We start from the raw sequence: 1,138 nt of genomic DNA, 5'->3' as shown, positions 1-1,138 counted from the left end.
TCTTCTGTGTCTGTGTTAATTGGTTTCCCTTTTCTTTGTTGAAGAGGGTCTGTGCAATCCTTCTGCCTAGTCCGCCATCTTGCCGGGACTCCTAGAACCGTTTCTTTGAATGTAAGCTTTAAGCAATAGATTTTTTTTTTTTTAACTATACAGTCCATTGGAATTTAGATTCTGCAGAGTGCTACAAACTTCACAATGAAATCCCATTAAATTAGAATTTTATTCATGCATCAGTATCAACCTATAGACCCTTAAAAACACATTCTTGAAAGTAAAGACCTTGCTTTTGCTATTTCTATTTTAATAGTGACATTTTGTGTCCTGTTTTACTATTTTTAAGTCTATTTGGAAATTCTATTGAGTAATTGTTTGTTACCCTTGAAAAGTTATTCAATTAGGAAATTTGTGGGTACTTCAGATGGGAAATAAAAAACTAGATAAAAAAAATCTGGCTAGCTTAAGTTTCAGCTTCCCACTTAAGCCTTCAATACAAAACAAAGAAAGTGAAGATTATTAGAACTATTCTAAAACACTGCTTTTAACACAAAATAGCTAAAGTTACTGAATTTATAGGGTATTTATTACCACATTTGATATACAAAGGGGATTTAGTAACAAAGTGTGCTCCATCTCATTCAATGGGTGGGCATTTTGTTGACCCATTCAGAGAGTTTATTGCCCGCATTGCTCTGGAGTCCCTGGGCAGTGCAAATGCTTAAAAGCTTGGCTACTAACCAAAAGACTGACAGTGAATCCACCCAGAGTTACCTCAGAAGAAAGGCTGGATGCGAGTGGTGTCTTCTGACCTCCTCTAACTTCATGAGGGGAGAGAAAATCGTCATCAACCAAGGTTGATTCCTATGAGGTGGAGGTCAGACCTTCTAACTCTCTTTACTGATTCTCATACCAATTGTCCCTTCCACTATACTCTACTCTTTTGCTGGATTCGATCATTGCAATGGCCACACACAACTGACTCACAGTACTCATGATTATGGAGTCTATTAGGGAAGTTAAAGGTTACAATTCAAGTGCAAGAATACTCAGAATACAATTCTTCAACCCGTAGGCATGTCTTCCTTTGGTCCTTGGCCTCTTGGTCTGAACTCTGCCCTGCTCAGGCCAGTGTTGCAACACT

This window comes from Orycteropus afer, unplaced genomic scaffold (genome assembly GCF_000298275.1).
Source record: "Orycteropus afer afer isolate SDZICR_OR568_19922 unplaced genomic scaffold, OryAfe1.0 scaffold00122, whole genome shotgun sequence".
NCBI lineage: Eukaryota > Metazoa > Chordata > Mammalia > Tubulidentata > Orycteropodidae > Orycteropus > Orycteropus afer.
Note: the sequence above shows the minus strand (reverse complement) of the source record.